Genomic DNA, 27,396 nt, shown 5'->3' on the forward strand with positions numbered 1-27,396 from the left:
TGGAGCCAGCAGGGGCCAACCTGGTTAGATAAGGGCTGGGCTAAAGGCACCATCAAGTAGAGGCAGAGAGGATGTGGCTGGTGGAGCTGGGAAGAGGGGAAGGCCAGGCGGACCACCACCACCCCTCCGCTGGGGCTGGAGGGCTCCTGCCTTCCACCTCTAGCACTGCTTCCAGCCCCTTCAGGAAACATCCCTGATAGCTCCGTCTGCTCTGCCCTGTCTCAGCAGGGCTGCTTTGCTGGACCTGCCTGGCTTCCTCCCCTGTCACCTCTCCCTTGGCCCCTTGCCATGTCTGCAGATTCAGCCGGGTGCCAAGCTCTGGAGCACCCCTGTCCCTGGTGGGCCGGAAATAAACAAGGCCCTCTGGAGGCTCAGCATCAATCAGTCTTGCTTCCCCTACCACTTCCCTCTGCAGGCTCCACTCCCAGTTCTGGTTCCTGCTGTGTCTCCGCGTGGAAGGAATGGCTGTGGAAGCCAGCTGGACTCTGGTGCTCCCAGACCTGGGGCCAGTGGCTCTCTCCGCCTGGGGGAGCCTACAGTGGCCCTTGGCCTGCCACCTCCTGCAGACACCATAAGCCACGGGACCGGGACTCCAACTCATCCGTGTTCCTGGTCCGGGAGCTGCCCAGGCTCTCTGCACCCCCAGCTCCGGATGGCCCCCCTGATGGCCCTCCGGATGGCTCGAACCCATGTCCCCCGCATTGGCAGGCGGATTCTTAACCACTGTGCCACCAGGGAAGCCCATGACTGTCATCTTTATAAAAAGGGACATTTGAACACAGGGAGAACTCCATGTAAAGACTGGAGCTAGGCTGCCACAACCAAGGAATTATCAGAAGCTTGGAGAAAGGCCTGGAACAGATCCTTCTCCAGTGCCTTCAGAGGGAGCATGGTCCCATACACCTTGATCTCAGGCGTCTAGCCTCCAAATAAATTTCTGTTGTTTAAGCCACCCAGTCCGTGATGCTTTGTGATGGCAGCCTTAGCAACCCAGTACACTTCTGAAAGGCTTTATTCCCTCCCTCTCCCACCTGCAACAAATGCTGTAGTCAACTCAGGTGCCCCGAGATCTTCCCCGTCCATATGGGACCTTAAGACTTTCATTCTCTTATCCCTAAGCAAATGTGTTCTCTTTTTAGCCACAGGATAGAAAGAGTTTGTCCATAACGTGGGGGAGTGCTTGCCCGGAGCCCTGCATACTCTGCAGTCCAACAAGACTTGAGGGCCAGGTTCAGAATCAAAGTTTCAGGGGGCTTCCCTGGTGGCGTAGTGGTTAAGAATCCGCCTGCCAATGCAGGGGACACGGGTTTGAGCCCTGGCCCGGGAAGATCCCACATGCCGCAGAGAAACTAAGCCCGTGCGCCACAACTACTGAGCCTGCGCTCTAGAGCCCGTGAGTCACAACTACTGAGTCCATGTGCCACAACTACTGAAGCCCGCGCGCCTAGAGCCTGTGCTCCGCAACGAGGAGCCACCGCAATGAGAAGCCTGTGCACCACAATGAAGAGTAGCCCCTGCTCGGCTCAACTAGAGAAAGCCCGCGTGTAGCAACGAAAACTCAATGCAGTCAAAAATAAATTAAAATAAGTAAATTTATTAAAATAAGAAAAAGAATCAAAGTTTCAGACGAGCCAGGGGCCTTAGGAGTCAGGTCATAAGCCTTAGAATTTACAGGTGAGGATGAGGAAAGAAGAGTAATTTAGGGTCTCACACACTGCTCGTTACTAGGAGTGCTGTGATAATAGCCCAGGAATCCTGGTGCTCAATCCAGTGCACTTCTTATCAGTTCAATCCTAGATTTCTTCCCCAGGGAGGACTTTTGTCACCAGCTGCCCCACACCGTGGCCGTCTTGCTCATTAGAAGTTAACTGCGTTTAGAAGAGGGACCTTGCTGGAGGCATCTTGGTAACTTCTGTCCTCCAGTGTGAAGGTGTTGAATAAATATTTTGATTGGACTGATCAGAACACACTTTTCTGGGAACTCCCTGGTGGTCCAGTGGTTAGGACTCCATGCTTCCACTGCAGGGGGCACGGGTTCTATCCCTGGTCTAGGGTCTAAGATCCCGCAAGCCGAGGCCTCTGCTGACTTAGCTTTAAGTGATGCATTTGCAGCCTCCACTGCAGACAGAGCACTGAGGATTTCCGGGGGTGAGGCGGGAAGAGCTTTAAAATCCAAGATGCCTCGGCCCCGCCCTGAGAGTCTAATTAAGTTACTTGGTCTGAGTGCAGCTTAGGCCTGGGGATTTTTAAGAACTCCCCCAGGTGATGCTCTGTGCAGGGAGGCTTGCACCCATGGCTCTAAAGCTTTAAGAGACTTAAGCATCTTGCGTTAAGAAGAGGGTGACCGACTAGTGAGTTTGCATAGGACTTCCCCACTTTGAAAACTCAAAGTTCCGTGCCCCCTTCAGTTCCCGAAACACTGGGACTGTTGGTCACCCTAATAAAGACTTGCATCTGCATGCAACTGAAGATCAACGGGGCACAGATACTCTGTATTAAGCCTAAAGCAAAGCACTGAGGCTAGTGTTCCCCAGTTAGGAGCCCCCTCCCAACCCCACCCGAACTCCAGCTTCCCCATCCAGTTCCTTCCACGGAAAGGCCTCACGGGAGCTGTAGTACTGCTGCAGGGTGTGGCTGCCCCCGACGCTAGTCCTGGTTTCCTGATAACTCTGAAAGCATTTCCCTGTTGGCCTGCAGTTCCTGTTTCCTGTTCTCTCCCACACTATTTTTAGGCGCGGCAGACACTTCCTGCCTGGGCCTGCCCCACCCACCTCGGTGTCGATCCCAGCCCCCGGTGTCCAGCAGGGGGCGCCTGCAAGATGAAGGCTCTGATCCTGGGGCTCTGGGGCCCTGCTGTCCAGGGGGGCACTGGAGTGCCCAGCAGGTGGTACTGCAGCCACCCCCACGGCCGGCTCTGACTTGGTGGGTTGCCCCCACGCTAAACTGCTTTTTTTGTTGATCTTACAAGCTTTAAAATAGCATTTTCCCATTTCCCTTTCCTTAGGACTGGCTGTTGCAAGCTTCCTATATCTTTATGCATCAGTCTACAGCCTAAAGGCAGAGAAACCCTACAGGAGGGCATACGGGCTAACCCTGCTGCAGTCACCCAGGCTGGATAGCAAAGTTTCAGGCCCGAAGGGCTGTCTTGAGTCTCCGTTTGCCAAACACTTCCTGTGTGTTAGGCACTGTACTCATCTTCTTAAGAGTTCACAGCAATCTCATGAGATGGTAAGAATCTCTATTTCTGGGTCAGGAACCTGAGGTTCAGAGAGGTAGACAACTTACCCAAGGTCACACAGTGGCAGAACTGTCCCCTGACTCCAGTGTGACTGACTGACAGTCTGCAGGCCAGCATTTCCCAAACTTTTTTTCATTACTGCCCTTCTAAGGAGACTTTTTAGTCATTTTTTTCCCCTAATCACTCCCATGAAATTTTAATACCACAGATATACTGTATATCTATTTATGTACTATATGGCTATCTGTGCATAACACACAGAGGAAGATTTGTTTTCCTCTTCAAGAACCATTTCATCCCCTCGGGGGTGATATCACTCCTGCTAAGAATACCAGCAGGGGGACTTCCCTGGAGGTCCAGTGGTTAAGACTTCGCCTTCCACTGCATGGGGTGCGGGTTCAATCCCTGGTAGGGGAGCTAAGATCCCACATGCCTGGGGTCAAAAAAGCAAAACATAAAACAGAAGCAATATTGTAATAAATTCAATAAAGACTTAAAAAAAAAAAAAAAGAATACCAGCAGGGTCTCAGGTCTGACTAATTCGTTTCCTTAGTATTGGATGTAAGTGGAGAAGAAGAAGGGTAAACCGGTAAAGAGGGTTCTCCCAAACTAATGTTCCCCAGAACTCTAGTGTGAAGAGAAGAGCTGGTTCACAAAAAGAGCTCGATGCCAAACATGACTGGAAAAGGCTGAACGCAGCATCACTCCGCCTCCTGGAAAGTCATCTTATCAAAATCTGAGTAGCTACTTAAAAAAACACCAGTTTAATTATTTTTACACCAATACACATTAACGTAAAGTTGATCACAAACGTCTCCTCTCTCTCTCTCTCTCTGCATTTGAAATTCATCTTTACACATTAATATTTATAAATTTTTTCGCGTGTGCTTTTTTTTTCCTTTGGCTGTGCCGCGCAGCTTGTGGGATCTTATATGCCCAACCAGGGATTGAACCCAGGCCCTCAGCAGTGAAAGCGCAGAGTCCTAACCACTGGACCTCCAGGGAATTCCCTTATAAATTATTTTGAATTCATATTTCTAGAACATACTTTTGGAAATGCTGCCATAGATGCAGCGTTGCCTTCTTTCCTGAAGTGACTCTTTCTGGTGATGTTTGGCCCAGAAGGTCAACAAACAGCTTTTTCTGTGATTCAGTCAAGCCAGGACAGCCGGTCCACAGAGCTCTGACCATCAGTTCCGAGAACACACAGTGCAGACCCAGACCTCTGTGCTGAATCCAGGCAGGAGCAGGCGACAGAAAGACATTACGATAAGGTCATCAAATCCTCGTTTATTTGACACAAACATGCAGCCCACTTACTTTGTGCCAGAGGACAGAGATTCCATGGGCGGGGGCCCCACCATCTGTGTGGTGGTGGCTGCGTCCTGGTGTCACAGTGCCTGGCACATGGCGTGGGCACACTGAGCCTCCCAGAGGCAGGTCCAGCTCTGCATCACTGAGCTACCAGATCTTGAATGCCACCGCCCATGCCAGAACCCTATGGGGACCACAGCAGGGCTACAGCCTGGTCGGAGCACTTCTCCTCAAGTGGCCTCTCGGCTTGCTGGTCAAGACCCTTGGGGGCAGGTGTGTGTTTATTTATCTTGTTGTTCCCTGTGTCTAGCATGGTGCCAAGTGTGTTCTGAGCACTTAATAAATACTTGTTGCATCAGTAACCAGATGCACACATGAGTGAAAGAATCACCACCACCTGAGCAGGGCAGACACCAAGCCATTCCGCCGGCTGTGTCCAAAGGACTAGGACAGCTCTGTAGTGAGCAGGGAGCAGTAGTTAAAACCAGAACAACACCTGTATAGCACACCTGCCGTTAGTCACGGTGTTTAATTGTCTAGTAAATCTGCACTAGGTAATTTTGTTAGTCTCGAATAATTCCGTTGTTTTTAAAATCCTTATCAGGAAAAATAAAGCAGCTGGGTATCACATGGAAATGTCTGCACCCCGTGACCCCTGTCACCCAGGCAATGCCCAAAGTGATGGAAATTCCACTGGGGTCCTGGAGGGACTGTTCCACAAATGGCCACCGGGAAGGCTGAGTCGCACGCTGGTGTCACACTGATTCACCCGGGGCCCCTCCATCCACAAAGTCCTTTCACGGCACCCACCGCCCGTCATCGGTCTCATCCTCACATGGCGCTGGGAAGCAGGCAACTTTGGAGTTATCACCCTCACTTATGCTTGAGAAGTTTGGGAAACCTGGGGAGAAACCCAGACGCCTTGGGTACAGAGGCGGGGGAAAAGGAAGGAGAGGAGGCAGAGAACAGAGGCAGGCAGAGCAGAGCAAGAACGGGGCGGGGAGGGGGGGTGGGGGGGTGGGCAGCGTGCCGGAACCACAGCCCATCACCCTGCCACACTCAGCCACCAGGGGGCAGGCCCAGGCCAACTGAGCTGACACGGTTGCCGGGTAGCCGCCAGGCCGGAGGGCAGCCTGAGCAGAGGCAGAGGGAAAGGGGTGGGGAAGAAGCCAAAGGACACACCACACACATATCACACACACACACACACACACACACATCACACATACACACCACACACACACCACACTCTGTGTACACACACACACACCACACACCTACACACACACACACCACACAGCACACATACACCACACTCTGTACACACACACACACACCACACAGCACACATACACCACACTCTGTGTACACAGACACACCCCACACCTACACACACACCACACACAGTACACATACACCACTCTGTGTACACATACACACACACAACCACACACACACAGTACACATACACCACACTGTGTACACATACACACACACACCCCACACCTACACAACACACACGCCACACATACACCACACTCTATGTACACATACACACACACCTACACACACACACCACACACAGCACACATACACCACACTCTGTGTACCCATATACACACACCACACACCTACAGACATACACACACCACACAGCACACATATACCATACTCTGTGTACACATACAAACACACACCACACACGGCACACACCACAGTGTACACATACACACACACATACCACACACAGCACACATATACCACACTCTGTGTACACAAACACACACCACACACAGCACACACCACAGTGTACACATACATACACACCCCACACCTACACACACACACACCACACTGTGTACACATACACACACATCCCTACACACACACCACACTCTGTGTACACATACACACACACACACCTCACACCTACACACACACACAGCACACATACACCACTCTGTGTACACACACACACACACCCCTACACACACACCACACACAGCACACATACACCACACTGTGTACACATACACACACACACCCCACACATACACACACACACCACACACAGTACACGTACACCACACTCTGTGTACACATACACACAAACACACCCCACACCTACACACACCACACATGCACCACACTGTGTACACATACACACACCACACCTATACAACACACACACACTACACACACTGCATACATACCACACATGCACAAACCACTTAGCACACACACACACCACACACCTATGCAACACACATACTACACACACCACACATGCATACACCTCTTGCCACACACACACACACACACTATACCACATACCACCTACATAACACACACACTGACCACACACTGCACACACGCACACACCACCGCTCACACCATTTTGGTAGGTGCTAGCGTCTACTTTTTCCAGCTTTTCTACCCTCTTCTCCTCCCCCTTTCTCCTCAGTGTCTACAAATTCCAAACTTCTCGTCATTATCTTTTCCCAAACACTCCTGTCTTGTGCCTTTCTCTCCCCCATCCGCTCCCCAAATAGCAACATTTTCCTTCTCTCCACCACCCATTCCTCAGAGGTAAAATGAAACCTCCCACCAGTAGAACATTTTCTGCTTTGTCAAGTGCTTTCTCACCTGCTTTCTCCTCTGTCTCAACACTCCTACGAGGTCAATATTATTATTGCCATTTCAGAACCAGGAAAGAGAGCTTGAGGGCCAACTGCTCAAACTCCTCGGGTGTCCTTTGGCCTCTGCAACTCCCACAGCTGACACCCCATATTCTCACCTACCCCCCACCCACCTCCTGACACCCGGAAAGCCTGCCCTCCATGCGGAGACGGAGGGTCTCTGCCCCGCAGGACCCCGCTCATTTGCGGGAGAGGAGGCTCCACTGAGAGAGGCCAAGAGAGGCCAGGCCTGCTTCTCCAGAGCCTGCACCCTCCGAAGGGCCGAGCTCAACTCTCTGGGGCCCATCATGGACGAAAGTAGAGAAGACCGAGAAGGTCACCTGAAACTTCAAATATGGGTGTTGCTGTTGAAACGTGTCCCGTGTGTTTACGCCTCAGCACAGAGGTCCCAGGCACCAGAGGTCCCAGCGCACCCTGGCCACACAGCACAGAGGCCGAGACCTCCACCCACAATTCCTGGCTTCAAGCTGTTGTCAATGCAACAGAGGGGCCCAAGCCTCCTTTTGGAAGCACGAGGCATCTGCATAAGCCCTGCCTGGACACGGATTTCTTCGTCTGCATCTGTAGACCTTCAGGTGGCACCTCGCAGGGATGCTGAGAAGCAGGAATCCACACTGAACACCTGCGACGAGAATGGGGTTGACAGGCAACACTGCAGGTCCCAGGGCTCTGCCTCTCTCAGGAAGCCCGGCTTTCCAGGAGCCCGGCCTCCAGTGGCTTCCCCACTTCCAACCCAAGCCCCTCACAGGGTGAGCCCCTTCAGGGTGACTCTCGGACCTTAGGGTGCAGACGGCTGTTCCTGGCCTTGGGGAGGCCTCTCTCAGGCTAGGCCTTCATCCCAGGGCCGGGGCTAGAGTGGGATGGGCAAGGCACCCAGGGCACAAACGTAGGGGTGCTCCCTCTGGGTGGGTGCTCGCTTCGGGCACCTCTCTTATGTCACCCTAGTCCCAGCCGAGCCCCAGCCTCACAGCCACCCTCTCGCCTTCCCAACCTTCCTCCTCCTGATCTGATCTCACTACTTCTATTTCCGTCTGAAGAATACGAGGCACAAATTTCACACGGTTGGTACGAGGACCAAATGAGACAAAGCTGGAGTTTCCAAGCCTTTTTTGGCTTTAAAATTCATTGTTTGTTTTTTATTATTTTTATCTTTTGGAACATTTATCAAAGCACTACAGGTTCATGGCTGAATCCTTTGAGAGGCTGCTCTGGTGACACAATAGAGTTCTTAAGGGTCAGGAAAGTAAGAAAGAACAAAGACCCTACTTGTGTCCCTCTTCAGTGGACGTTCCCGAAAGCGAGTGAGAATTTCTTAATGATGGGCGTCCCAGATGCTAAAAGAGCCCTCACAGCACAGGGTGGGCACTCAGTAATGGCCAGTTAGATCGGAATCAGAATCTGAGCTGAACACTACAGTGACAGAGGAACGGATAAACAAAATGTGGTATATCCATACGACAGAATATTATTCAGCCTCTTAAAATGGACAACCAGTCACACACAGCAACGTGGGTGAAACCTGACGACATCATACGAAGTGAAATACGCCAGTCGCAAGAAGACAAGTACCGTCCGAGTCTACTCGTAAGAGGTCCCTGGAGCAGTCAAGTTCACGGAGACAGACAGCAGAATGGTGGTTGCCAGGGGCTGGGAGGAGGGGGCAGTGGGAAGTTGATGTTTAATGGGTACAGAGTTTCAGTTCTGCAAGACAAAAATGTTCTAGAGACCTGTTGCACAGCAATGTGGAGATGCTTACTACTGAAGTGTATGGTTAAAATGGTCAATTTTATGTGTTTAACCACAATTAAAAATAAACAAATAAAAATAAAAGAATCCAAGTCAAACAGGGGCCAAGAGAGTGCTGGGTTAGAAATCTAAAACAGTGCAGCCAGGAGCAGCCCCCATGCCCACCCCACAGTCTCACCCAGCAGAAACCAAATTTCTAGAGACCACCACGCCAGCTTCAAAGGGAAACGGAAGTCACAGAGCGCACTGTGGAGGAGGTGGAAGGGAGTTCGCTCACGGGATGCTTGAGAGAATTTATGAGTTAACGGTCTGTTATGTGGGTTGAAGGCCAGTTTAAATATCAGCTGAGCAAGTCCCTCCTTCCCAGCCTCCAAACTGCAGACATCAGCTCGGTGCTCATAGACCTCCATCTAATGATTGTCTGGATCCCTGGTTCCTTGCCCTGTGCAAGCCTGGGGTGCACAGCCAGGGCTCCCCAACACACTTCCAGGGCCAGAGCTCCCCGCGCAGCAGCTACCCAGGGAGCCCCAGACTGTTGGCAGCCAGATGGCGCCCCCTGGTGACTGCCCTCAAATGTGAGCATGATGACCTGGCTTTGGGAGAGCAAGTACCCTGGCCAGGTGGCAGCAGAGTGGACCTATCGGGGAGACAAGTGGTAAAGACATTTCTGACCCCTTGGGCAAAGAGCCCATGCATAAGCTTGGAGAGGCGAGCCCATCATGGTAGTCGGTGTCTGGAGATGGAAGCCAAGCACCATCACCAACAGTCCTGGTTCTACCACTTAAGAAGGAAATGTTGGGCCTTCCCTGGTGGCGCAGCGGTTGAGAGTCCGCCTGCCGATGCAGGGGACGCGGGTTCGTGCCCCGGTCCGGGAGGATCCCACATGCCGCGGAGCAGCTGGGCCCGTGAGCCATGGCCGCTGAGCCTGCGCGTCCGGAGCCTGTGCTCCACAATGGGAGAGGCCACAACAGTGAGAGGCCCGCATACCGCAAAAAAAAAAAAAAAAGAAGGAAATGCTTCCTGAGCTCATGATGTATGGCGGACACTTGACTCAGCTGATCTTAGTTAGACCTCATAACACCCTAACAGGTGGCTGCCAACACTCCATCTCTTAGAAATGGAGACAAAGGCCCCAAGACATTGAGAGTCACACAGTCAAGGGGGCACGGAGGAGGGACTGGAAATAAGTCTGCCTCTGAAGTCTCGGCACCGTGGTCTCCCACTCCCCACCCCGGACTCGGGCAACCAGCCGCCACGGTGATCCGGAGCCTCGACACAGTGACTTCCCCAACTTGGCTTCTCCGACCAGGTAAGGCTCAGCTCAGGAACGGCATCCTCCAACCACTGAGCAGAACAGAGTGTTAAGGTGAGAGGGTGGCGACCAGGCTCTCTCACACCTGCTCCCTAACTCCCTACCTTTCCCAAAGGCCAGCTGGTTTCCAAACCTTTTCTTCCTGCCCTTGTAACCTCAGATCCCCCGCCCCCCAACCCCCCCTAACCCCGGGTCTTAGGGGAAAAATGACCCCACACGTTGTGTCCGGACCTGCTGGCCTGTCTCTTCTGCTCCAGCCCTGTTTCTCCCCTTCGCCAGCCTCTCCTTACCAAACTGTAGGGCTATTTTGTAATCCTGCGCAATTTTCCTACTAGGAACATATTTATCCTCCTCCATCTCTCATTTTCACAGAAGAAAAACACAAAACAAAGCAGCACAACTACCACAAACAGAGACAGAGGATTCCTGTGCTGGAATCCTCCCGGGGGTGGGCTTGCGTGAGGGAAGGAGACATTCCTGGGTTGGGGGCAGGGAGTCGAGGGTTATCTCTGAGCTGATTGCACTTAAAAGTGGTGCCTCACTTCAAAGGGGCTTTTAGTGCTCGTTGTGGGTTCTGGCAATCAGAGCCTGTCCCCTGAGTGGGCAGAAAATCTGTGAGAACGAACAGAGCCTGAGGCCCCAACACACCAGCCACTGCAGGTCCCACACACAGAAATGAGGCTTTCGGGACAGATTTCAGAGCTATTTCCAGTCATGATAGGTAATCTGTCCTCTTCCCAGGGTAGCCCCTTTTGTGACAAAGGGAGAAACTGAGGCAGAGGACAGGTGGTGCCCAGTGCTCGCGGAGCAATGAGGAGACCCCTGGGACACCTGGGCCTATCGCCCTGCTCTTCCCACCCTCAAGGTCCTTGCCTCCTTTACAGGCTCTCGCCTCCCTGGCCAGAGGGACAGTGCTGGTAGGAAGTGTTTCCGGGGGGACCCAGCATCCAACAGGGATACAAGCAGCACACGTGGTCCTTCACACATGCCTCCTCAGGACCTGCACTTTGGGCCCATTCTCTAGGATAAATTAGAAAGAATAATAATTGATAGTCTTTACTGAGCACTTACACCAAGGATTTTCCATACATTTTTCTCCTTTAATCCTCCTAGCCACCCTGTGAGGTCGGTGTTACACCCATCTAAAAATGAGGAAAATGTCCCAACATCAGTAATCATTAGGGAAATGCTAATCAAAACCACAACGACATACCATTTCATGCCCTTAGGATGGCTACTATCAAAACAAAACAGAAAATAAGTGTTCGAAAGAATGCAGAGAAATTGGGACGCTTCGGCACTATTGGTGGGAACGTGAAATGGTACTACCACTGGAAGAAAACAGTACCGTGGTTCCTCAAACAGCTAAAAATAGAATTACCATATGATCCAGCAATCCCACTTCTGGGCGTACACCCAAAAGAACTGAAAGCAGGGTCTTGAAGAGATATTTGTACAGCCATGTTCATAGCAGCATTGACAACAGCCAAAAAGTAGAAGCAATCGAAGCATCCATCAACAGATGACTGGATAAATCATGGTATACACATATAATAGAATATTATTCAACCATTAGGAGGGAGGAAATTCTGACATCTCCTACAATAGTCACAAAAAGATAAATATTGTTGGTCAATTAATCTACGACAAAGGAGGCAAAAATATACAAGGGGAAAAGACAATCTCTTCAACAAGTGGTGCTGAGAAAACTGGACAGCTACATGTAAAACAATGAGATTAGAACATTTCCTCACACTATATACAAAAATAAGCTCAAAATGGATTAAAGACCTAAATGTGAGACATAAAACCATAAAACTCCTGAGAGAGAACATAGGCAAAACACTCTTTGACATAAATTGTAGCAATATTTTTTTTTATCTGTCCCCTAAGGTAAAAGAAATAAAAGCAAAAATAAACAAATAGGACCTAATTAATTAAACCTAATTAAACTTAAAACCTTTTGCACAGCAAGAGAAACCACTGACAAAATGAAAAGACAACCTACAGAACAGGAGAAAATATTTGCAGGCGATATGACCAACAAGGCATTAATATCCAAAAATCTATGAACAGCTCATACAACTCAATATCAAAAAGCCAAACAACCCAAATGAAAAATGGGCAGAAAACTTGAATAGAAATTTTTCCAAAGAAGACATACAGATGGCCAACAGGCATGTGAAAACATTCTCAACATCACTAATTATCAGAGAAATGCACGTCAAAACAACAGTGAGATATCACCTCACATCTATCAGAATGGCCATCATCAAAAAATGTACAAAGAATAAATGCTGGAGAGGGTGTGGAGAAAAGGGAACACTTGTGCACTGTTGATGAGAATGTAAATTAACACAGCCACTATGGAAAACGGTATGAAGCCCTCCTCAAACAACTAAAAACAGAACTATTGTATGATTCAGCAATTCGACTCCTGGGTATAAACCCAGAAAAAAACAAAAACACTAATTTGAAAAGATACATGCAACCCAATGTTCACAGCAGCACTATTTTACAATAGCCAAGACATGGAAGCAACCTACATGCTCATCAACAGATAATGGATAAAGAAGGTGTGGTATATATACACACATACATACATATTAGGAATTCCCTGGCGGTACAGTGGTTAGGACTCCATGCTTTCACTGCCAAGGGTGCACGGTTGATCCCTGGTCAGAGAACTAAGATTCCCGCAAGCCACACAGTGTGGCAAAAAGAAAAAAAAAAAAAAGAAAGTTTAAAAATGAGGAAAATGAAGTATCCAGAATTAGGAGACTCTCCCAAGAGGCAAACTGAGATTTTGAGCTCACATCTACCAGGGACCAAAACTTGTGCTTTTAACCACCCAACCTCCTAAAGCCAAAGGCTTCTATAGAGTCAGCCACACTCTCCTGCTTGGCGCTTGGTGACCACAAGCACTCTTGTCCTAGGTGATACCCCAGCTCGTGACACAGTCAGTGTCGGGCATATGCGCCCGTAATGAGCATGTCTTTGCTGAGCGCCTGTGCTCCAGGCTCTGTACCGGGCACAAGGGCATAATGGTGAATAAGATAGTCCCCGTCTTCCCAGCACTTACATCCTAGGGAGGGGAGCCAGATGGTAGGTACATAAACAGATAAATGTCTGAGGAAATTACAGACAGTGGTAAGAACTGTTAAGGAAATAATCATGAGTATGAAGGAAAATAATTAGGGATAGGAGGAAAGAATGGGTGGCTTGAGTTAGACCTGTCAGGGAAGGACTCCCAGGGGAGAGGACATCTTAGCTGGGTCCTATAGATTGACCTGGGGCGGGGGGATATTCCAACCAGAGGACACAGTTTATACGAAGACCTTGAGCCGGGAGCAAGCTGAGAAGTTGAGAAACAGATGGCCAGAGTGGCTGGCACAGAGGGAAAGAGGCCAAAGGAGGCAGAGACAGGGCTGGGTCGCCAGGGTCCCCGTAGGGCTTGCTGCACAGCTTGGGTTATCTAAGGGCCAGAGGAAGCAACTGGAGGGTTGCAAGCAGCAGGGTGAGGGGTTTGATTTTTTGCTTTAGAGATAACTCATGGATGTCTTCTATGGAAGTTACTTTTTCCTTGGGGTCATCTAGCCTCTGCTCCATCAACCAGCAGAGCTCAGGGCTCAGACCAGGACCTCTCAGAGTGACGTGCTCACGCTGCCCGGCTCTTCTGCACATCTGCCCCCTGAGGGCAAAGTGACACTTCTTTCCATTTTCTCTTGGAAAGAAGAGGGGCTTGGACACAGCACCACCACCCCAGAGCAGCTGAGAACTGCTCTGAGCCAGCACAGCAGGGTCCTCCTTCTGTCTGCTCCCAGCCTTGGCTTCCTCTATCTATAATATGGAGTCAGCGTGAATGAATTCTCCGGATTGCTCACCTCTGACCAATGATGATTCAAGGAGGGACACGGGCATTGATTTCCCTAAGCTACAAAGTGCGCTTTCACTGAAATGTAGACTTTTTAGCATCGTCAGCTTGAGTTTCCTAAGAAGCTCAGGAGAGTCGGGAGCTGTTTACACAAGAGCCAGCTGGATGCAGAGATGAAGTTTCTGAAGACCCTGACCCCTGACAGGATCACAGAGAGACCACAAGGGTGTCAGCCCGGGGTCCCCTGTGCCCACCTCGTCCGTGGGCAGGAGCCCGGATTCCCAGGATCCGAAGACTCGTGATTATCACGCCTGCTGCCTTCTGAGGTCCATCTAGGACTTTCTAAACTCTTTACCAGCTCCTAGGCCTGACATAACACCTCTCTCCATCTGCCCAAGAGGCCAGAACTCCATGGGGAGAAGCGATGCTCCCAGTCCGGGGGCGTTGATCAAGCTCCCTGTGTGCTTGGACTGGGCCGATCCTTCGCTCTTCTCTGAGCCTCAGGGACCCCGTCTGCGCTCTCCTCTCTCTGACCCCCAGCCCTCCTGCCAACCCCATTCTCTGGTTCCTACAATGGCTGCCCTTAAAAGCTGGCGGGTATGGAAAGCTCCCTCTTCAGCCCACCGGTCCCCTCGCCCTACACCCCCCTCGGGTGTAACGCTCACCCCGCTGCTGATGGAGCCCAGAACACACCTCCAGCCCTCATCTAGTTCCTCCTGGTCAGAGAATGTCCTGCAGACACCTCAAGTTTGCCTGACATGAAAGTAATCATTTCCCGGGAATTCCCTGACCGCCCAGTGGTTAGGACTCCACGCTTCCACCGCAGCAGGGCACAGGTTCTACCCTGGTCGGGGAACAAGGGTCCCGCAAGCCGTGAGGTGCAGCCAACAAAAAAAGTAATTATTTCCTTCCCCAAACTGGCTCCTCCTCCTGGGTTCCCTATCTCCCTGAGAAACCACGTCAGGTGGCAGCCAAACATCCATCACCTTGCACTTCACCCCTGCTCACTTCCGTGAGACGTTATCAGTTTTACTTCCAATACGTCTCTCACCTCTTTCCTTTCCTCACCATCCCCACCACCATGACCCTCTCTCAGGTTTTCATCATCTGTCACCTGGATTACTACAGTATATCCCAAATGGCCCCTGAACTCCCAAGCCCCCCCCAAACACCTACCACCAGGGGTATTTTTCCAAAACACAGGTCTGGTCATGTTACTCCCTTACTCCAAAATCATTCCTGGTTCCCCATAGCCTTCACGCCCTTCCTAATCCAACCTCAACCACCATTCAGTGTCCTCTCTCAGCACTCTCCAAAAGCACCCTACTCTGGGCTTCCCTGGTGGCACAGTGGTTGAGAGTCCGCCTGCCTATGCAGGGAACACGGGTTTGTGCCCCGGTCCGGGAAGATCCCACATGCCGCGGAGTGGCTGGGCCCGTGAACCATGGCCTGTGAGCCTGCGCGTCCGGAGCCTGTGCTCCGCAACGGGAGAGGCCACAACAGCGAGAGGCCCGCATACCGCAAAAATAAATAAATAAATTAATAAAATAAAAATAAAATAAATAAAATAAAATAAAAAGCACCCTACTCTTCAGCAAGTCCACACTAGTCTTTCCCTAAACACGCCATGCACTTTTCAGGCATAATGGTCCCTCTTTCCTCTGGACTCTCTTCACCTTGTCCCTGCCCTTCAGCAGACTTGGTCCTGGTCCCTTTGTGGTGGCCTGCTCCACCAGCCTGGGAGCTCCTCAACAAGGCAGGTCCCGCCTCTGCAGCCCCAGCCCCTCTCACGGTGTTGAGCGCGTCGGATGTTCAAACACCGACAGAATTCGATTGATTCATTCATACACTCACTTATTCAGTCAATAAATGTTTATTTAGACTTAGCTCTGGGCAAAGCATAGTTTTAAGCCCTGGGAGGAGGGAGGCGTGCAAGGACGCTTGACCCGGAATACACCTGGCAGCTAGGATGTGTACACTCGTACCTGTGCTTCGGACAACACGTGAGAAGGGCCGTGGGAAGGCTGCAAAGAGCACAGGGGCTCCCTAGAGGGAAATGTCCCAGCACAGCTGCAGCCTTCACCTTAACAATCCAAGTGGCCCACTGGGACCCGGGCAGGGGTGGCTGGCAGCCAGTGCTGAATACCGGGCATCACCAAGCTTTCCAGTTCAATTCTGGTGAATTCGCTGGGCACTGTGCTGGGAGGCTCACAAAGTTGCCTCAGTCCCCACCACCCAGGTCCCAGATCCCGTGACCTTTGAGAATTCCTCCCTGCCGGCCCCAGGCCAGGGGAACTCTCACTCCCGCAGACTCCGGGCGCACGCACTCTGCTGCCGCAGGTGCAATTCTGCTGCACTGGTTATTTTCTATCGGTCCTGCTATTTGTATCAGTCAGCACCTCAGCAGTAAACCAAGAGCATGCTCTCACTAGGCTAACTGGGCGAGAGCTTTTTAAATAAAGGTTCTATTTACAAAGGTGTGGGCAGGTTCCAGAGGAACCAGAAGAGATAGGGCTCTACCCCAGGGCCACCAGAGGACACCTGTCACACCCTACCTGAAGTGGGGAGGGGAAAGACCATCACTGCACCCTGGAAGAAGAAGGTCAAACAGGATCCCACACAGGCAGAGCTGGCTTTCCTAGCCAGCACCCAGGCTCTATTGCCACTATCTTCCCCTCATCTTCCACCCCCACAGCATCTATCTGTGTCCAATGTCCTGCACCTTCAGAGCCAGAGAGGTGACCTGGAGCTGCAGCTACTTCCTGCAAATGCCAGTGCTGAGCCAGACCCTGATGCTCATGGAGCGGGGCCCGGCCACCCAATGCCAAGACCCAGCGCTGGCCACACAGACGTGTTTGAACGTATCGTCTTCATCCCCTAACTCACGTAGACACTCTGGGGTCTCCCCCCAAGACTGCCCCAATGCCTGGCTGTGGAATACAGAGGCCATGTTCCCCCTTTCTGGAAGTGCCCGTGTTTCTCTTTCCATGAGAGTACATCACCTGGCTTGTGTATGTCCAGAGAGGGAGGCTGGGGCAAAGGGGCCGCCGGAATTCCAGGGCTCCTTACCAACACCATTTGACATCACTCCCCAGGTTGTACCAGGAACGGGGAAGCCCGTAAGTCCACTTGAAACTTCTCTAAACAGCAGAGTTCTGGATGCAAGGCAGCTCTGGCCGCAGCCCTCACATGGGATCTTGCAAGGGGCCTGGGGCTTTGCCCTTCATCATCATGTCAGCCTGCTGAGAGCCCAGCCTCTGCAGAACCATAAACAGGGAGCGGGAGTGGAGGTGGAGGGGGTGATGGACTGCTTTTTCGGCAGCACAGCCAATTAATAAGGAAGTTTAAAGGGTCATTGTGTTATTCCACTTACGAAAAGAATGTGACCTGGGGCCACGGTTCCAGGTACCTGCTCTCAGCGGCTCTGGTGTTGCTCTGGGTGATAAGGGCGGCTCTGGGGGAGTGAGCATCTGTCTGGTCTCCTGTGAATGGTTATGCTGAGCAGCCCGCGGAGCCCACGACAAGGAAACTGTAGTCAGCAGGTTCATCTGAGGCTCTCCCCAAGCCCTCTGCTATTCCCCACAAGCCCCAGGCTGCCCCTTACAGGTCAAGCCCCCTGCCCCAGCAGGATTCCCAGGCCTCTGTGGCACGTCGCCTCCTGTCTACTCTGGGTCCTGTTCTCTGTCCTGTAAGATATGACCCCATCTGGCTCCCAGCCTGTGCAGATATGGCCATGCCAGGCATGAGGTTTGAATGGATGGGCTACACTACACCAGCATGAGTACCTGTGCCAACATCAGTACAGAAGCCCAAGACTGGGCAGTTGCTTGAAGGCACTGGAGAAAGAACACTCTCACACACTGGCCAATGCCTGAAATTCCACCCTTAGACATTCATTCCTTTAACTTAAACACTGAATCTTCAGGAGTCTCTGTTCTGGGAGAGAGGAGTGACCCTGCCACCCCTTCCTGCCAGGAGGCCACACATTCATTCCAATGGCAGTTTTCCAGAGACAATGGCCTTGTCCTTGCCTGGAGTACCTGAGTCCAGGCACAGAGGGGGTGTGGCCTGCTAGGGAGGAAACGCTGCCATAGGCTGGCCCTGTCGAGACCAAATGATTCCACAGAAACAGCAGTGGCCCAAGGATCAGCAACTGTGGATCCTCAGCTATGTGAGCTTGAGAAGGTCATTTCTCTCCGAGTCTCAGTTTTCCCAACTCTAAAATGAGGAGGAGGATGAGTGGTCCCCAAGCTTCCTCCCAGCTCAGAAATACTCGGCCGTGGGCTTCCCTGGTGGCGCAGTGGTTGAGAGTCCGCCTGCCGATGCAGGGGACACGGGTTCAAGCCCTGGTCTGGGAGGATCCCACATGCCGCGGAGCAACTGGGCCCGTGAGCCACAACTACTGAGCCTGCGTGTCTGGAGCCTGTGCTCCGCAACGGGAGAGGCCGCGATAGTGAGAGGCCCGTGCACCGCGATGAAGAGTGGCCCCCACTTGCCACAACTAGAGAAAGCCCTCGCACAGAAACGAAGACCCAACACAGCAAAAATTAATTAATTAAATAATAAACTCCTACCCCCAACATCTAAAAAAAAAAAAAAACACAGATGCGATGCCTCTTAATCAAATATATGAATTTATTTAGCTCTTTCTTCCTTCCCTCCTTCCTTCTTCCCTTCCTTCCCTCCTTCCTTCTTCCCTTCCTTCCTTATTTAATCTGTCCAAACAAGGAGGCTATGATCAACAACCCAGCTAGCTGGTTCTCCAAATTCCAGAGCACCAGTAGGAAGCTTAGAAAGAGGTAAGAACAGGAAAGAAAACACCACGTGAGCCATCAATACTCTGAAGAGACAGTTCCAGGTAGGTATATAAACTGGTACCAAAAGTTTAGGATAAAATCATAGATAGTCTATCCGTAGTGGGATATTAAGAGCAAAATCGCCCGTGGAGGATAAGTCCCTGATCTTAAGGGTGACATCGGAGAAAATGATCACCCACAAACCCAGGGTGCTCCTATGGGACACACAGGCCCTCAGCTCAGCGGACCACAGACTCAAGCCAGGGCAGTCTTTCCTACGTCCTCAATGACACCTAGAAACCCTCCAGCCTGATGCAGCCAGAAACCCCCTCTTCCAAACAGCTGAATATCCACCAGATGCCTCCGCCCGGGCCTGACCGTCAGAGCACGGAGGGTGGTATTTTTTAATCTCGTTGCTTTTCTGTCTCTTTGTTCTTCCCTATGCCTCATTTTCTTGACACATCTTTAATAACTGAGCAGGTCTGGAACAATCCTCCTCTTCTCCCACATGGGTTTTTGCCACCCCCTCTGTGGAGGGGGACTGCTGGAGTCCCAAGCTGCCCCGAGTACCTCCTGCCAGGGCAGCTGGCCCGCAGCCCCCGGGAGAGCACTGGGAAGCGGGGGTCCTGGAGCCACCACGGAATCCATCAGCCACAGGAAATGAGACTGTAGCAGAAAAGAAGGTCTGTCCGCCAACACTTCTGCCCTGCCCTGCGCAGGCAAGCATACACACACACACACGTACACACACATGCACGCACACACATGTGCACACACATACACACACAAGTACACCCATGACTCCTCCAGCTAGCAACGCCTGAGTCATTGCGTCCCACAAGTTGCTCAGGGGTTTTGAGGGAGGCGTTCTAGGTTGGAACACGCCAAATCAGGCGTTTTCCTACAGCTCAGGATGACGCTGAGAACACATCCCCACGAACAGGATATTACTTACACGAACAGAGAGTCCCCAGCTGGTCAACATTCAAGTGGCAACTATAGCATAGAACATTCCAGATCTCCCGAATGCGTCCCAAACCATCAGGTTTCCTGACAGTCCAGGTGCGGGGAAGGGAGGTTGGTATGGTTGAGCCCATAGATGGGACACTGTGCTGGGAGGGCGGCACCAAGGAGGAAGCTGGGCCCCACCCCAAGGGGCACCCATACTTTCAGAGGGGCCACTGCATACTCAGCAGGCTGCCAGCGGGGCCCTAACAAACTAAATCCTGTGAGAGCACCAACAAGGGGCTGGGGGAGGTATCCCAAAGGCGGTGGCACTGGAATGGAGCCTTAAACTCTGAGCGGCATCTAAGTTCTCTGCTACTGCGGCAGGCACAGGAGTGCAAGCCCAGGGTATGACTGGCCTGGCTGGGAGCGGGCCAGAGCAGCTGGACCACAAACTACTCGAGGGCTGATGAGGCTAGAAGAAAAAAGCAGGGCCGGGTCACAGAAGACTTGAATGTTGTGGTGAGAGTTTGAATTTCATTTGCTCTAGGAAATGGGTTTTCAGCAAAGGCTTTCTAGGAAAGCACAGACCCCAGAGGCTGGCTGCCTGGGCTCAAGTCCCAGCTCTGCCACTTACTAGGTATGTGACCTTGGGAAAGATGTTTAACCTCTCTGTGCCTCGGTTTTCTCATCCGTCAGATGGGATAACATACTTCATCAATTACAAATGCACCTTTTTTTTTTCACATTTTAAAACATCTAAAGTCATCTTAGAATCACTGGCTAGGTGGGCAATAATGGCACAGCTGTCTTCAGCTCTGTGTGCATCAATATTGCAGAATCTACGTGAGTCATTTGAAAGAAGAGCCGCACTTTTAAGCAATCCTGCCTCACTCTTAATGGCACAGAGAAATTATGTGAGAAAAAAACATGGATACTCATGACTCTGAGCTTAAAAACAATTCAGAAGGGTGGAACTCTGAAGATGAGGAATTTTTAACAATATCTAATTTATTTCACTTACAAACTTCTTTAGTATGCACAGGAGCTCTTTCATTAAACATAAAAGAAAAACTCTAAGTGATAGGAATACATGGCATCATAATTTTTCTTTTTTGGTGCTACAGAAATAAGATGCATCTTACAATTAATGGCATCTCCAAGTCTGTGAGATATGGTTACAACCACACATACCTCATAAGATTGTTAGGAGCATAAAATGAGTTAATATTTATAAAGCACTTAGAATGGTGCCTGGTCCATAATGATTCCAATATACATGCTGTCCAGTAAATAATCTGATTTGTGTTTTAGAAACGTTCCTGGCAGGGTTGTACTTTAAAGGAGGACACCAGGAGCACAGGGCAGGAGACCCCTGCAGTGGTCTGGGAGAGAGATGGTGGGAGCCCATGTTCATCATGGCCATGTGGGTAGAGAGAAGTGATGGGCGGACTGGAAGAGTTTTGAAGGTGGTCCTCACACATCCTTTACTGGACGTGTGTATATGAGGAAGAGGGAGGAGGTTAAAACAACACCAGAGGTTTCTGGCTGGGGCCACAGAGCGATGCTTTCAGCTGAGACGGGAAATTAAGAGAAGCAGGTATGGGGAACAAAAGACTGAGGTGCGGGGGACAGGTTGGGCGGGGACAGACTGGTGGAAGTATCTGGCAAGAAGCTGGAAATTAAGGCTCAGTGCCCAAAGGGCAAATCCAAGACCATGGAAAAAGCGAAGGAAGGGAGGGAGGTAAGGAGAGAGGAAGAAAGGAGGAAGGGAGAGAGGGAGGGAGGAAGGAACGAACCAGTGAATGTGCCAACCAAGCAACCAACCAAAAAACGAAGGAAAGAAGCGGAACTGAGCCAAGTCCCACCCACCATACATGGCTTAGGTCAGTCACGGCTGGAGCCCTCACCCCATTCTCTTTAATACCTGAGTTACTTGTACAGTCGTCAGTCTCCCGGACGCAGCAGTGAGCTGAGCGCAGGGACCATGTCTCCTCCTGTCTGTAACTCAGCGCTCAGCCCGGCCCCAGCACATGCTGGCTCTTCCATGGGTATCTGTGGGTACCACACCCTGCAAGGGGAGAGGCCTTGAAGCCTCGTCCTCTGGTTCATTTGCCCTTCACTCTGCTCCCTCAAACCGTGCTTGGCGACTACGAGACAAAACTGGTTGGGAACCAAAATGGATCAGGAGGAAAAATGCAGGCTTCTTGCCAGCATCCATGCCCAACAGGACGAGGAGGGAGGACAGAGACCCAACCAGAGAGGAGAAGACAACACAAGACCAGTTGGGTGAACACAGATGACGAGAGAGAAATGAGAACGTTCCAAGGGCTGGCCCGTCCATCCATCTGCCAGGAGTCCCTAATTGCTGTCCCCTGCGGTGACCTCAGTGTCCCAACACCTGGAAACCCCACCTCCCGGCTCCCAGCTCAAGTGCTTCACCCCCCAGGCACTGTCTCAAGGTGGGTGGAAAGAGCCATGACCAGGAGCTTAGCTGCAGGGCCGCTGGCCCCCCGCTGCGGCTGGGACATCAAGACCCGAGCCCCTCACCTCGCCGGGTGGGCTCGGTTTCCTCGTCTGGGCAGCGAGGGGTGGACGGAGTGGAGGCCGGCTCCTCCGTGACTCCGAGTCTCTGATTCTCTCTGCCCTCTCCTCTGCATCCGTCCAGCACTCAGGGGAAGCTGGCTGCACCTCACCAAGTCGCCTTCCCCCAGGTGCTTCGCCAGCACTTTCCAGAGATGCCCTGTGCCTGGGGACTGGCCATCCTCTCCCGGCCACTGTGTCTCTAACGTGTTTCCTTGTATCCACCGCCCCCCTCTAGGCTTAGCAGCCCAAACCTCACCTCGGCCTCACATGGTGGGCCTCAGTCAGTCATCGGGGTCAACACGCTGAGGCCTTTCCTGAGTGCTCCAGGGCAACCCCCCACCCCATGACCCAGAGGCCTGGCCGTCAGCCCCAGGCATGCCCCTGTGATCACGTCACTGTTCTGGGTGAATCGCTGTCCAGTTCAAGGAGAAGGTCTGAAAGGGAAGTTTGAGGCCACCCCCTGGTACACACCCTCCAGCAGAATGGGCTTTCTGACGAGCCCCTACTCTTAGGGGACGGTCAAGCCTGCCCTGCCTGCACCCTGGGGCTCAGACTGACAACATCGGCAGAGAAAGGAGCAGCCCGCAGCAGGAAGTGAGCCCTGATAAACGTTCAATGACAAAAAAGGCGGCCGGGGCGGCCCTGAAGGGGCGGGGGGGGGGGGGGAGGCAAAGGAAAACAGACGCTGGATGAGATCAGGGAAATGGCGTCCCACCCTGCTCCACACCAGCACTTTCCGTGGGTGCCCCAGGATGGATCCAGGTCTATTTTTGGTCACTGCCCACCCCCTTCCCGTCCCAGGCCCATTCCAGAAATGCTGGGTCTGCTCCCCAGGCGGGAACTCCACCCCTGACCCAGAGAGCAGCGAGACCTTCCAGAACCCCGTGGCGTGTTCCACCGACCCCTCTGCACTTTGCTTGCCCCCACCAGCTGAGAGGGCGCAAAGCCACCTTACTTCATCAGAGCTGGAAAGGAGGGGACACCTGAGGTCACTGGAAGCCCACGGAAGGCTGGGGCCTGGGAAGCATGGGGTTGGGCCTGGCAAATGGTGGCCGCTGGCAGCCGTGACAGTCCCCAGAGAACTAAGGGGCTTTACAAAGAGACCATGGAGCAGAATTCGAGCTGGAGGGACATTCATAGGAGGGTGGAGCAGGCCGGAAGCTCCACAGAGACATTCAGGAAGCCAAAGGTTGTAACACAGAGTTTCCTAGGGAGGTGGAGGGGAAAAGCATGAATGGTGGGTCTGAGGAATGAAAACCCCACAAGGCCCTGAGATTTGTGAGAAGGGCTCCTTGCAGAGCAAAGGTGGGCAAGCCTGCCCAGGCACCAGTTACTCCGAGGTGAAAACCTTGGGGGGACCCAGAAGAAATGAAAGAAAAACAGTCCAGACTTTGGAAATGGGGCAGAGGGACTAGGCCACATGTGGGTTCAGCTCAGGGAGACAAACATTAGCAGAAGTTGATTTTTTGATGCACTTTATGTCTTGGCGCTTGGTTTATCCAGTTGCCAAGACGTCACCTCACCCAGGTGTGCTCCTTGCGGGCAGAGAGAACATCTTTTGTTCATCCTTGCTTCTAGCAGTGTGATAACTTGAAATATGTAAAAACCCGTCAGAAGAGCTATCGGCCAGCACACCACACCCAGGACCACCGGCTGGGTGTGTACCTTAATCGGCACCCAGTCCCAGGAAAGGACGCGTGTGAGCACCAAGTTCATGAAAGAAAAGAGCAGTTTCGTCAAGTCACGGGATTGACTTGGGGGCTCAAGTGACTTTCTTCTCCCCGAACTATGGTCCTAATGAGGGCTCTGGGCTGGCACCCAGGTGGAGGGCACTGTCCTGGCTGCCAGCTGCTTCCTGCCCACTGGCGAGCTGACCCTCCACGGCGGAGGCCCAAAGGGAGCAGCTGGGCCCCGCTGTGTTTTCAGAACTCAGGATGGCCTCCAGCGTCAGCAAATAGCACCAGAAGGTTTCATCAGAAAATCAGAAACCAGGGACTAAATAAAGCAAGCAAGAAGCAACAGCTGCCTGCCATCACTCTAATTAAAGACAATACGCCGTCCACCCTGGTCATGCTGCTCCCTGATACACGCACGCGCGCACACACACACACACACACACACACACACACACACACAGGCCACCTGCAGACAGACCGAGGTCATAGCCTGCGGCCAGGGGAGGCTCCTCAGCCCCAAGTGTGGCCACAGCTCCTATGCACCCTCTCCCCCTTCACCCCATCAGCACTGGTTTTCATGCTCTTTCTAGAACCTGCCAGACTGGGTCTCTACCTCGGAGCCTCCACGCCTGCTGTTCTCAGTGGCTGAAAAGCTCTCCTGTCGCTCTCCTGCTCTCACCGGTCACTCCTTGACTCCATTCAAACGCTGCTCAAAGATCACCCCTTAGAAAGGCCTTCCCTACAGGCCCAATCTAAAATAGCACCTGTGCGGCCTGCCACCATCTCGTCATTCTATTTTCATTTTCTTCAAAGCACCCGTCTCTATGTGAAGTTACATCCTCCTGTTTGGCTGGCTTGTTATCGGTTCCCACCCAGCCCCCCAACTCATCCCCACGCCCACCTTCACCCCCCAGCCCCGCGCACCTGAACACCCTAAGGACAGGGACTCTCTTGCTCACTGCTGTCTGCCAGGCTGCTTGAACAGTATCTGGTACACAGCAAGCTTTCAACAGACAGGTATTTACTGAATGAACTGGTATTCCTTCCATGCCAAGATGCCCCAGCTGACTTACCATCATAGTTTGAGCTGCTGTTTCCAGTGAAGAGAGTTCCTACCCATTGTTGTCACAAGGCCACCTACCAGACGGCAGCACTGGAAGGGACATCATGCTAGTTTCCTTGTGCCAGGCCCTCTGCTAGCTTCTCTATGTGTATCAGGTCTTTTATTCCTCACGATAACCTCATGCATTCAGCATTTTTAGCTCCATTTAACAGGTGAGAAACCCAGGGCTCAGAGAAGGAACTTGAAGTTGCCCAAGCTCACTGGGGTACTCCATGAAACAGCCTGGACTTAAACTCAGATCTGCTGGGCTCCAAAGCTCAGCCACAAAGAAGCTTTTTCCTGGGACAAAACTAGAGCAACTGAAGCACCTTACTGAAAATGCTCCCTCCCTCTAGCCCTGCATAAGTGAGTACCAGCCTGCCCAGGCCCAAGGAAGAGCACTTTTCCACCTTCCCTTCCCACAGCACCCAGGGCGCTGAAGGGGTTAATGAGGCTTGTCCAGCTTCACACCCAAACTCCCAACAAGTGGAGGTTAAATGATCTCTCGTCTAAGAATTGTCTGCCAGATATCCCGGGGCAGGGGGCCTCGCTCAGACCCTCCACCCTTTCCCTGAAGCCGATAGGCATCTCCTGAACTTATCTAAGTCAGAGGAGGAAAACTGTCAGCCCAACGTCAGCCCAGCACAGCTGGGCTCCACAGAGCCCGCTGCCTAGGACAATGGGGCGGGGTTTCCGGCCAGGGCGGCTGCAAGATGGGGGGGAAAGCAGGGCCCCAGGCCGGCCAGAGGAAGGCAGAAACTCAGTGCACCGGCAGGGAGACGGCCTGGCCTTCGAGGGCTGAGCTGTGGGCTCACTGCAGGTCTCAGGGACAAGTCACTTCCCCAGGGGGCACCTTTGTCTCAAAGGGAAGGAGCCAGGAAAGGTGGTTGCTCAGCGTTAATGAGTTTCCCGAGCCCAGCGCTCTCTCGGGGCACTTTTTAAATATCATCTCAGCAAGACCTTCACTACACTCTGTGAAGTAGGTACTTCTCTTGTTCCCATTTTACAGATGAGGAAACTAAAGTTCAGAGGGGTCAGACAACTCACCCCCCACCCCCACCCGTCACTTCTACACTTCATTTCTTTTTTTTTTTGCATTTCTAATTTTAAGGAGAATGAGCTCAGTTCTGCCATCTCACGTGCTTTCCCCTTCCCATCAACACAAGCAGGGGCCCCGAGCTCTCCGGAACCTTCCCCAGGAGAATGACGACATCTGTGTTGTCTACAAGGCCCGCTCAGCCACGTGCAGCACGGCAGCTGCACAAACATATGGAGATGTTGTCCTTTCCAACCCTAGTTATACACGTCGTGCTTTACACAGCCTCCCATTTCTGGAGATTCTGGAGTCTTTGGGCACGGCCATCTCACCACCCACATCTCACTCCGCGGGGATGGATGGGCTGGGGATCTGGAGATCGGAATTTCAGGCTCCGTCCTGCTGCTCCCAGTGGTGCGATCTCTATGTGTCAGATGTTGAGAAACCTGCTCACTTAGGGGTCCTGAAAAGGCCCACGGTGAGCTAGAGACCCCGCCCCCCCCACCAGGGCCATTGTGTGTAAGGTGCCCAGTGCTGAGTTGCTGGAAGGGCAGTAGAAGGAAGAACACTCTCCAGAGGGTGAGGGAGGACACGTGCGATGCCAACACTGGCTCAGCGTCACCCTACTGGGGACGCTGAGGCAGAACAAGTCATCCTGGGGTCCAATCTACCCAAACATAAGTTATGCCATCAATTCCTTGCTCCCTCTGGTACACTCTCCTTGACCAAGCAGACACTTTATTTGATCTTCGTATGCCCCAGAATCTAGCTTATCAGCCAAAGAGCCTCAGAAAACACAGAGAAACCTCTAGGACTGCTTCCAGCAGAAGGAAGAAAATCACCTTCCTGTAAGACAACATCACCTTTAGAACACTGTCTGTCAAGAACCTGTGAGGACAGATCCCAGGGGTCATTGTTGAGGCTGAAAGCTCAAGTGCTGGTGCACCCAGTGGATTTTTGTAGGTGCGACCCTGGTACCCCAGCAGACCCTTTGAGGTTCCTGTCAACTCTATTTTTGTCCCTGCGTCTGGGAAAACTGACTAAATTTCCTTTTATTTGGAACCAAGCCCAA

The 27,396-nt window shown here is 52.1% G+C and overlaps 1 long non-coding RNA gene across 1 annotated transcript in view; it reads right to left on the bottom strand.

Annotated features, from left to right (window-relative positions):
• LOC115851597 (uncharacterized) overlaps positions 1–25,420 on the bottom strand; it is a 298,398-nt gene extending 272,978 nt beyond the window's left edge. Inside the window, exon 1 of the long non-coding RNA XR_004038858.2 lies at positions 25,260–25,420. This is a non-coding gene — a long non-coding RNA (uncharacterized lncRNA). The remainder of the gene's footprint in view (positions 1–25,259) is intronic.
• Positions 25,421–27,396: the final 1,976 nt, after the last annotated feature.

Source organism: Globicephala melas, chromosome 9 (genome assembly GCF_963455315.2).
Source record: "Globicephala melas chromosome 9, mGloMel1.2, whole genome shotgun sequence".
Taxonomy (NCBI): domain Eukaryota; kingdom Metazoa; phylum Chordata; class Mammalia; order Artiodactyla; family Delphinidae; genus Globicephala; species Globicephala melas.